Consider the following 11,558-nt stretch of genomic DNA (forward strand, 5'->3'; position numbering starts at 1 on the left):
AAACATGCATTTTGATGAACATTTTTTAAATCTGATGAACAAATTTTAAATTTTATGAATTTTTTTACATTTATGAACATTTTTTGAAATTGTGAAATGTTCGTGAATTCAAAAATTGTTCATGTTTTTAAAAAACGTTCGGCAAATGATAAATGCTCACGGATTCAAAAAAAATCACCTAATTCAAAAAAAGTTCATGATTTCCAATAGAATAAATATTTTAATTTTAATGAAAAAAATAATTTTGAATTCACGAAAATGAAAATAAATTCGAAAAAAAAATTTCCAATTTTTTTTCTTAAATTGGAAAAGAAATTCACAAAAAAATGAAAAGTAAAACATACTCAATTTCATAAAAATGTTCATGATTTGAAAAAATGTTCACAAATTTGAAGGCTGTTTTCAAATTGAAAATGTAAAAGAACCATATTGATTTTTTGAATTGATGAACAAATTTGGAATTGGATGAACATGTTTTAAATCCGATGAACAATTGTTTACATTGATGAACGTTTTTTTACATCGATAAACAGAAAATGTTTATGAATTTGAATATAAAATTCGAAAAAACATGAAAAATAAAGAAGAAGAAAAGAGAAAATAAAAAGAAAAAGAAAGGAAAAAAGAAAAAAGGAAAAGAAGGAAAAAACAGAAAAAAAAGGGGAAATGGGCCGGCCCATACATACACCCACGCGCGAGGGTGGTGTATGCGCTACGTCGCAAGCCAACGACCTATGCGCCATAGAAGAGCCACCAATTGCAGCAACCACCAGCCACGAAAGGTAGCGATGACGCCAAATCCTATTCGGCGCCTTAAGCGCCGAATATAGGCATTATGGTACACAGCGCATCAAAGTACACGGCGCATCCCTTGGTTTTGGGGCATCCTGAAGGTTTATTTTCAAAGAAAACACAAAAGCAGAGCCACCATCTTGGTCTACAGTAACATCCTTCAAAGTACCACTGAACATAGTTCATCCGCTGAGCTGATCTTACATGCCACTTTGCCCTTCACTTGTACTGAATCCTCACTGGTTATGTATCTGAAACAAAGATGACCCGGTCGATAAGAGTTCATGAAAAGAAATGGTTATTGACACAATAGATGAATTCTTTAAATTCAAGCAGACAAGAACAACAAGATATTTCACAGAATAACGATGCAAACTAAACTGCAATTACAATCACTCACAGGGAGAGGTTACATTTAGTACGACAGCCTAACAGATAGTGATCATCCAAAATAGTAAAATAGTTGTGTTCTGCTAAGAGCATTTGTTTTTTTCCATCAAGTGCCCAAGAAGATCATAGATCGGCTCTCCTGAAAATGTTTTAATGGGAATACTTCCTAGAAGTTTGATATGTTGCCAGAGACATAAGCATGTTGTGCTGCCTACATAACTCAATATCCTGTAAGAAGAAAGTTCATTTCACAATTTCCAAATGAGCAAGCACTCCAAAAACTAACATCACTAAGAATACTCCAAAGTTCATATATGCATGAGTGGAGCAGTCAGGAACACAACAGACACTGTGAAGTGTGGAAGAACCATTTTGATATAAAGGTGCCCATTGCAATCAGGGATGTCTCATTTTGATTCATTTTTCACATGAACAGTAGGGAAGACCTTTACTCTTTATTTTTCCTTTTTCCAAAGTAAAAAAGTCACTTGGCTTAGCCGGTGTCATTACATGTTATAGCAGGTGAGAAGGCCACCAAATCGCCCACGCCCACAGCCGCGGCGAAGTCGTTTGAGAGCCATCTGCATGGACGGTCTTTGCTGAGGATCCTCAACAGTGCAATCCACGCCCAGCCTGAACATGGTAGCCATCTCCTCTATGTACCATGCTTGATCTGGGATGCCATTATCCACGGCAATCTTGAACCATTCCAGCGTCTTTGCCATCAGCTGACTGCAGTTGTCACGTGCCCATATGGCCAACTGACCATCCACCCCATTGGCCATCCGCCGTGTGATCGACAAGCTCCAGCAGCAGCACACCAAAGCTGTATATGTCTACCTTCTCCGTCAGCTGGCTTGCCGCCCTCCCATATTCTGCAATTAATCATTTATATGACTAGTTAGTAAATAACCACACTAGTTGTAAGATGGAATTAAAAAAAAGTCAGTACATGAACCGAACCCTCACCGTACCTGGAGCTGCATACCCAAAGTTATTGAGATGGGTGTGTTGTTATTGTTTGTAAGAGGAGGGTGCAGCAGCATCCACTCCACAACTTCCTCAAGGCTAATGCATTCGAATTCAGTTCCTCTAAACTAGAGATGCCAGGTGATAGTATCTTATTATTTGTCTGGAATGAGTTCACAAGAGTCTTTGGTTTTTCTCCTAAAAAGAATGAGTCCACATGGATCCCGATTTGTTGTCGCCAAGGGCAGACCAACAAGTTTCAGGAATCCAGATTGGTTGAGTGCTAGTATGTTAGGTACCTTGCATTCAGGCGGGAAGTTCCCAACCATTTGCTTGCCCTGTCCCTTGCAACTGGTAGAAGAGCAGGTCAAGCTCCTCCCTTGGCTTTGGGGCATCCTGAAGCTTTTCTTGCCAAGCAAAAAGAAAGCAGAGCCACCATCTGATCTGGAGTAGCATACACTTCAAACTTCAAAGTACCACAGAACATAAGTTCATCAGCTGAGCGGACCTCACATGCCACTACCTTTTTTCACTTGGATAACATCCTCACTGGTGATGTATCTGAAAAAAATAAAGTATGCGCCCAATACAATTCATGAAAAAAATGGAGATTGACACAACAGCTAAATTATTTATATTCAAGCAGACACAAACAGCAAAATCTTTCATAGACTCACAATTCGCAATGAGTATATATACATCTACTCATGGGGGGTGGTTACATTCAGTACTACAGCCTATCAGCTGTTCTGCATTTGTTAAATAGTCGTGTTCTGCATTTGTTCTTTCCCATCAGGTGCCCAAGAAGATCATAAATTGGCTCTACTGCAAATATTTACAGTGGCAATACTTACTAAGAATTGAAGATTTTGTTTTCAGAAACATCAAATGTTCTGCTGCCAACTTAAGGTGTTACTTCGCAAGTGTGAAGCAGTCAGGAACACAATAAACAGTGTTTCTGTAGCATTGTGAAAATCTTGCTGTTCTCAAAATATGCAACCACATCATGCACGGATAAAAGCAAGAACAAACACTATTACGAGAGAAGGCAACATTTTGATATAAAGGTGCCCGTTGCAATCAGGGATGTCTCATTTTGATTCATTTTTCACATGAACAGTAGGGAAGACCTTTACTCTTTATTTTCCTTTTTCCAAAGTAAAAAAGTCACTTGGCTTAGCCGGTGGCATTACAGGTTATAGCAGGTGAGAAGGCCACCAAATCGCCCACGCCCACAGCCGCGGCGAAGTCGTTTGAGAGCCATCTGCATGGACGGTCTTTGCTGCGGATCATCAACAGTGCAATTCACACCCAGCCTGAACATGGTAGCCATCTCCTCCATGTACCGTGCTTGATCTGGGATGGCATTGTCCACGGCAATCTTGAATCATTCCAGCTTCTTTGCCATCAGCTCACTGCAGTTGTCACGTGCCCATATGGCCAACTGACCATCCACCCCATTGGCCATCCGCCCTGTGACAAGCTCCAGCAGCACCACACCAAAGCTGTATGTGTCTACTTTCTCTGTCAGCTGGCTTGCCGCCCTCCCATATTCTGCAGTTAATCGTTTATATATTTTTTTTGAGATCTGTTAATCGTTTATATTACTAGTTAGCACAGTAGTTATAAGATGGAAATTCATTGCATGCACCTAACACATACCATACCTGGAGCTGCGTACCCAAAGTTATCAAACATAGTCCCCCCGATAGGCAATGGTTAGTTGAGCCCGGCCATGTTCATCTATGCAGCACCAAAACTGGCTATCACGGCCTTGAAATTCTGATCAAGAAGCATGTTGATAGAGGTGATGTTGTAGTGAACAATCGGTATATTGCATCCGTGGTGTAAGTGGCAGAGCCCTTGGGTGCTGGCTAACAGGATCATCTCCGACTTGAAGCGGTTCTCCATATTACCGTCCACTATTCCGTCCGAGTTCTGGAATACTTTTGAACTTCTTGACGACCAGCGTGGTTGGGTGGCCGATGCCAACGGTGCCCTCAACGTGGACTAAGAGCATCTCCAACAGCCGCTTGGTTGCCCGGCGCGCTATTTTTTTTTTAAATAGCGTTTTAGCACGCGCAGGAGGGTGTTTGCTTTACCAGGCGCTGCAAAATTCAGCGCGGGCGACCAGCCGGTGCTTGATTTTTTTTTGAAATAACACATAAAAAATATGAAACAAAACGTGTTCAAATTCATAGCATATTTCAAGCCCCACACCACAAGCTAGTTCATACGATGCAAATAAAACTAGATAAAACAATGCAACTAGATAAAACGATGCAAATAAAACTAGATAAAAATACTCCTCGTCCTCCTTGGTGGTGTAGTCCGATGACGTAAACGCGTCGACCCACCGAGAATCTTCCTCGTCCCAGGTTGACGCAGATCCCAGCTCGCACTAGGCTTCCGCCAGTTCCTTCCACGCACGCTTGTCCGCCCGACTCACAGCTTGCTCCGCCTCCTCTACGCCCAGAACTCATTCTCGGCAACGACGTCCTGCGAGAAGCGAGAAGCGCCACACCGCCATGGTGTGCTCATCCACCTCGGCGATGAGGTGGCGGCGCTCCCGCCTCTGCTGGATGCGGCGATCCTCCTCGGTGATTAGTCGCGGGGGAGGTGCGGCTTCCTGCGCCTGCTCGCGCGTCCGCACGTCGAAAAGTTCATCCGCGCCCGTGGACTCCCAAGGCGCCACACCGCCGCATCGTACGCGCGGGCGGCCTCGTGGGCGGTCTCGAACGTTTCGAGCCCAAGGCGTGTATCGCAGGAGCGGATCTCCGTGTAATACACGCCGGAGGGGCGGAAGCCGGAGCTGCTCCAGGGGCGCGGCGTCATGGCGGCGCGCTGGAGGCGGGGGGAGAAGGCGCAGCGGTGGCGGGGTGCTGGAAGAGACGGGGGAGAAGGCGCAGCGGTGGCAGGGCACCGGAAGATGCGAGGAAGAAGGTGTGGCGGGAGGCAAAGGGTGGCAGTTGGCGGGTGCCCACGCGCGGCTTTTAACCAGCGCACTGGACGACGCATGCCAAAACTGCCGCGCGCAATGCCGCTTTTTTCCCGCACGCCTTATTGGCAGTGTGCATGGGAAGAGGTTCGCTTCAAAGGTGCTCGAGCCGTCAGCCTGCACACGAATTATTTAACTATGAGAGATAGAGAGGGATGCTTATTGGTAATTAGTTTGAAAGCCAAATGTTGATAGCCATGACAAAGATCAGTGAATCTGAAGAATGTTTTGAACTTCTGAAATAGTTGAGGATCTTCCTTGAAGCTTTGAGTGAGAGACAACGAGACCTTGCTAATTTTTGGTGTACACAATGTATTTCGGGCTCGGCGGCGTCCTTGCTACTCCGGTCCCGGTGACCTGGATCTAAGCTACCCTCTCATCCGTCCAGCCGTCCACCTCCGTGCCCCATTTATCCCTGCGACGCTCCATTGCTTGCGCGTCCAGTGTCGCCCGTTACCTCTTCGTCGGCGGGCGTGGATCCCCTTCCTATGGTCGTGGTTCCGACCTATTCCCAATTTCTTCTCCGACTCTTGCTTCGACGACATGGGATTGCTCGGACTCTAGCCAGGGAGAAATCCTTGCATTCTATGCTAGCAGCGGCAACAACCGTGGGTGCCATCCCCTTCTTGAAGGCGCAATCATGGCCGTTATTTGGGCCTCCCTCTTCGAGCATCAGGGGAAACTCTAGGTCCAGTCTTCCATATCGGACGATGACGGTGTCTCGGTGCCGTACTCTTTTGTGCAGGCGTTGTCTTGGTTGCTCACGGCGTCCTCGGGTATGGATCGGGAGATGTTGGTCGTCGTGTTGTTTTTCTGAGCTACTTCTTTTTTTTAGGGAAGGCCATCATGGCTAGCTTTATTAAAAAATTAAACAGGGATTACATCGTCCACAAGGTTTGGAACTAGGCAGTCCGGAGGCTCCCCTATCCAACAACTAGAAATCTTATTACAAAAACCATGATTAGCTAGCACATGCGCCGCTTGATTAGAAGAACGATAACAATGTTTAAATTTGACCTTCCCGATTGACGAAGACACGTCCACACATTCCGCAAAGATCGCCGCCGCAGCATCCCACCATCTTGTCTGTCCAGTACAATAATCAATTACCGTCAAGGAGTCAGACTCAGCTTCCACTCGAGAGAACCCCAGAGAATTTGCAAAGATTAGTCCATTACGCATAGCCATAGCCTCCGTTGTCACCACATCTGCTACGTAAGGTATAAACCGACATTGTGCCGCCAAAAAATTACCATTACTATCTCTAAGAACAGCTGCAATGGCTCCTGCACCCTCATCCATATGGAAAGAGGCATCCACGTTTAGCTTCACAAACTTGGGTTCCGGCTTGCTCCATTTATGTTCATGTACAACGCGAATTTTTAAGTTGGCTTGATGAAAATTATTTGCAATTGCCAGGACCGAAATAGGCCATCTCGAGGGAGGTGGCGGTGATCCATCATGGGTGAGTTCACGGCGCACCCACCATAAGTACCAAGCCCCAACCGCTATCACCTGCTTTACATCCAAATTAGGCTTTATAGGGATCGGTCTGGAGTCTGCTAGGATCAGGTGTTCGAGTATGATTGAACCAAAGCGATCAATTAACTTCGCTTCTTCAACAATATCCAGTATACCCAGTCGAAGCCATAATTCCTTTGCATGTGTACAGTCAAAAAGCAGATGGCGTACACCTTCTGCGTCCTGGTGACAAATCGGACATGAGCCATTGGTACCCACATGTCTATTAGTGAGTATGGATCTTAGGGGATAATTCCATGAAGTGCACGCCAGCAAAAAATCTGAATCTTACGTGGAACCTACAGTTTCCACAGTGTAGGCCATACTTCTGGTAAGTTTGATCTAGCTGGGCGTGCCAATACATTTGCATGCGCCTGAAAAGATTGAATCCATTGTAAGCAGTACGCCGAACGAACTGAAAAAATACCTCTTCGATCTGGGTTTCAGGCACTAAAATCATCAAATGCATTATGATTAATTGGGATTTGCATGATCCTTCTGGCGTCGACAGGACTAAAAATAGAACGGATCAGGGGCTCGTCCCATGCTCCCGTATGAGGGTCAATGAGATCACTGACGACCGAGAGAATAGATTTTTTCTGAGCTACTTCTTAGGATGGCGAGTTTAGTTGTTTTTCTGCTTTTACTTTGGGATTAGTTTGGGTGTGCTTACACTCAATAATGATTTGGACTTTGCATTAGAATCTGGGAGGAAGACTACATATTAATGTAAGGAAAGTGTTTGCAGCCGGTGCGCCGGCCGAACGCTGCGCCGGACTCGCGCAAGCCACGGGATCGATCCAAATCCTGTGGCGCACAACTAATCCGTCGTGATGCACAAGCTAGTCAGGTCACGTCCTTTTTTAGAATCAATTAGGCCACGTCTAAGGACCCACCCACGCACCCCATCGTTCACTTTCTTTCCTTATCCATGACCACCGATTCATTGTAGACTTTTCTGCCTTCTTCATGCATCTCTCCTCTCTCTCCTGTTCATCTGCTACCTCGCATCGCATCGCCAGCAATGGCCATCCGACCACCTCCCTGACCGATGACGAGAATTTGCTGGAACCGGCTGATTGATTTTTGCTGGAACAACCATGCGCGCGTTGTTGCATAGATGAACCATGCATGCCAAAAAAAATGATGGAACAGGCGAACATAACTTTTTGCTGGAACCGCCTAAGTTTTTTGCTGCAACAGTTGGTGTTTTTGCTCCGGCCGGCATCGATGATTGTGACAACCATTGATGAAGAATCGAGACATATGACGGCTGCGTCGGGCCTTTTGCGGCAACCGGTGTCATTTTTTGCTACTACCATGTTGACGATTGCTACAACCATTCACGAGGACACCAACGGCGGCAATGCCCATTTTTGCTGCAAGCGCTGTCGTGTTTTGCTACTACCGATGTTGATATTTGTTACAACCGTTCACAAGGACACAAACGGCGGCGACGGTGACGATGTCCTTTTTTTTCCTACTAGCAGTGTTGATGTGTTTGCATCGGGCATGACATCAAGCTACAACCGGCAAGTCATTTTGCTGGGACATGTGTGAATTTTTGCTACGATCTGTGACAGCAGGGCATTTTTGCTACAGCCAGCGAGTTGTTTTACTGAGACCAGTGTGAATTTTTGCTACAACCTGTGATGGCAGGGCATTTTTGCTACAACTAGTGAGTAGTTTTGCTGGGACCCGTGTGTATTTTTTATGCTACCGGCAACAATAAACTTTTTTTGCTACAACTGACAAATCGTTTGCTGTGACCAGCCTGATTTTTTGCTACGCACGATGGCAAACTTATTTTGCTACAAATGACGAGTTGTTTTGCTTGGACTAGCGAGAATATTTGCTACGTCGCTGGAACTGGTGATCATTTTTGTTGGAACCGGCGAGAATTTTTATTGTGACCGGCGACTGGTGAGACTTTTTGCTGCGTCCCGGTGATGGTGAGCCATTTTTTTTGCTGGGACCGACAACATTTTTGCTGCGACCAGCATGATTTTTTGTCGCTGAGAATTTCTGGTGATTATTTGCTGGGATCGGGGAGATGATTTGCTAGGACTGGCGAGACGGCAAGCTGCGACCGGCAAGACGATTTGCTGGGACCAACACAGGCCATGTTACAATGAGCTTTTTGTGGGAGGCAACAACAGCGAGTTGCAACAGTGATGCATGGCGGCGACGGCGAGCTCGGACGGTGGACGGGCATTCACGGGAGCTGGGGCACCGCGAGTCGACGAGCAAAGCATCGACGCATGGAACCAGCAACGCATTTGCCGGATGACTGAGTGCTTGCGAGGCGAAGATGGCAAGTTTCCACGGCGATGCAAGGCAGCTACGATGAACTGCACGGTGGACAGGGCATTCATGGAAGCTGGGTGTTGCGAGTCAACGAGCAAAGCTATGAGGCATGGGCACGGCAATGACAGCCCGTTCCCTGCGGGCTGAGCACCCAGGTTCAGTTTTTGCATGTGTTCAGTGGGTTCAGTTTTATATGCCTTCAGTGGGTTCAGTTTTGCATGACAGAACTAGATCCAATGTTTACGGAGATGGGCGCATCCAATGGACGAGGGAGGACCGGCGGAGCGACTGGGCCGGTCGACCGGCACAGAGTAGCGCCCTTAATGTAAAGCAGATAGTTCGAACCAGATTTAAATGAGTTGTCCTTTTATATTTTTGCCACAAAAAATCGTCAAAGATCGACCACTTTTGCTTTGTTCGTCACTTTTTCCATGTTGTATTCTTGTAATATCTTGGCTTGGCTGTTTTAACGGTTAATGGAATTGTGTTACTTTTATCTACTTTTCAGTGTATATGATTTTTATTAAACTGAACTATTGCTGGAATATACTTCGTTTGTTGGCCTGATTAGTCATTGCACGAGTTCATTCACCTTATTGGCAATAGCGTCTGATGCCTCCTAGCTTCAGGACGCATAATCGTTAGCCTTGAGTCGCTTCATCCGCTCTTTGGAGACAGAAATAAATCCAAGTGTAACATGGTTTTCTTCACGCCGTTTCTTAATGCAAGAAGATAAGAGACTTGTAAAAATGTATTTTTTTTACGAAGACAACCTTAATTTTACTTCCGAGTTGGTTGACTGATGAATTAAAAATACATTTAGCCTCCCATGTATTTAGGCCTCCTTTAGTTTGTAGGATTTTTGTAGGAATTCTATAGGATAGGATTTGCAAAGAAAAAATTCCTTTGAAGCCCTTTGGTTTGTAGGAATGGATTCCTATTCCTATGTAGGATAGGAATCAATCCTTCACGTTTTGGAGGAAAAAAACATTAGCCTAGACTCAATGAAAAAATCCTATCCTATGCACCAAATGACATCTCTTTTTTTATAGGAATTGACATGCATGTCATCTCACTTCCTATGATTTTCCTATTCCTATAAAATTCCTATCCTATGAACCAAAGAAGGCGTCAATGTATGGAGGATTGACCACCAACATTGAAAAAACAAAAAAACAAAGTGAAGCCAACCATGATTAATCATCAGTTAAGGGCCGTCTCCAGAAATTTGAGGCCCCGGTGCAAAATGAAAAATGGGGCCCTAAAATTTCTAGAATGGGCAAGTTCTTTAAATCAAACACTGCATAGATTATAGGCTTATATCAAGATAATAATAATATAAGAAAATGGCTAAATCCTGAATATTGAATGAGCAACTATGTTGAAATCTTGGTGTGTGACAACTTGATCAACTAGCCTACTATATATCTTTCCTAAATAATTTGATTGATTGGCTGATGCATATGCAGACAATATATACTCACTAATATAAGTATGCAACAGAGCAAAGATAGTCTAAATTAAAAAGGGATTCAGTTTGAGCGCACCTAGTGGACAGATTAGTGATGCCCTCAGCTTGTGCGTTCCGATTTGCAACCTGCTGAGCGCCAGGTGGCCAACAAAATTGGGATCAATTCTCCATGCGGGCAATATCTGCGGCAAGAAAACGAATCGATCAAATGAGACAACGCCACTAGCCTCCGTCTTGGTGTGGCGGCGCCGCTTCCGTCGCGAGGAGTTTTGTCCCTTTTCGAGGACACCGTGCAGGGATAGATCGATCGGCAGCCGGCAGGCTGCATCGATCGGGACTCGCAGAAAGGCCCGGTTTTGGAGAGGCCCAGTTTGGAGAGCCAAAGGTAAAAGACCCGACCCTGCTATCACAATTTCGACCCATCAGTTTATGTAACGTCCTATATAAGATTGCATCGAAAGTGATTTCTAACCGTCTGAAACAAGTGCTTCCAGAAATAATTTCTGAGGAACAATCAGCCTTTGTCCCAGGAAGGCTCATAACTGATAATATCATCACAGCATATGAATGTCTCCATTTTATGAAGAGGAACAGGGCAAAGAAGAACCAGTACAGTGCTCTCAAATTGGACATGATGAAGGCCTATGATAGAGTTGAATGGGCATATTTGAGGGCGATCATGATAAAGCTTGGTTTTTCTGAAGGGTGGGTAAACATCATCATGGATATGGTAAGCTCGGTCAAATTTTCTGTCCTAATGAATGGGAGAAAGTTGGAGCAGTTTTCGCCTTCACGGGGTATTAGGCAGGGGGACCCTATATCCCCATACTTGTTCTTGATTGCAACAGAGGGCCTTTCGTGCCTATTAAAATCAAAGAGTGAGTCATCAAATCTTCATGGTATAATTGTGGCACCTATGGCGCCGCCAGTAAATCATTTACTTTTCGCAGATGACAGCCTGCTGTTTTTTAAGGCCAACAGTATGGGAGCTACAGAGGTCCACCAAACCTTGGATGTGTACTGCCAAGCTTCGGGTCAGCGCATAAATTATGATAAATCGTTAATCTTTTTCAGCAAAGGAGTTCCTGATAGTGTCCGCCAGCAAATCAA

The 11,558-nt window shown here is 45.0% G+C and overlaps 2 pseudogenes; both read right to left on the minus strand.

The window, feature by feature from the left end:
- Nucleotides 1-873: 873 nt before the first annotated feature.
- LOC119329928 lies at nucleotides 874-2,175 on the minus strand (annotated as a pseudogene).
- Nucleotides 2,176-3,340: 1,165 nt separating this feature from the next.
- Nucleotides 3,341-4,171, minus strand: LOC119329929 (annotated as a pseudogene).
- Between the last annotated feature and the right edge of the window lie 7,387 nt (nucleotides 4,172-11,558).

This window comes from Triticum dicoccoides, chromosome 7A (assembly GCF_002162155.2).
Source record: "Triticum dicoccoides isolate Atlit2015 ecotype Zavitan chromosome 7A, WEW_v2.0, whole genome shotgun sequence".
NCBI lineage: Eukaryota > Viridiplantae > Streptophyta > Magnoliopsida > Poales > Poaceae > Triticum > Triticum dicoccoides.